Consider the following 414-nt stretch of genomic DNA (forward strand, 5'->3'; position numbering starts at 1 on the left):
CTAAACCGAGCCCTCTTTCCTGCCCATGCAGGGGGTCAGACTCAATGATCTATTGAGGTCCCTTCCGACCCTAACATCTATGAATCTATGAATCATCTACGATACTACATTGAACGGGGTTTATCTCAAACCAGTTTCAACCATTTTCAAACTGGTTTATGTGCACTGAACATCTGTTCTGTTACAGGTTTAAAACAGTTTCTGATCACTTAAACCAGTTTATGTGTAATGTCTGTCCCTAGCCCTTAAGGCTAAAATCCTCTGACAGCCATCCATCTGCACAGCTGTGACTTGCCACTAATAGGCTGGTAAGCAGGGGCCTGACTAGGCATTGCAAGTGTGAGTTGCCACTACAGGGCTGATAAGCCAGGACAGGCTTCTATCCCTGCTCTAGGGGGTGTTCATGAGAGATGG

This window comes from Alligator sinensis, unplaced genomic scaffold, assembly GCF_000455745.1.
Source record: "Alligator sinensis unplaced genomic scaffold, ASM45574v1 scaffold141_1, whole genome shotgun sequence".
Lineage (NCBI taxonomy): Eukaryota > Metazoa > Chordata > Crocodylia > Alligatoridae > Alligator > Alligator sinensis.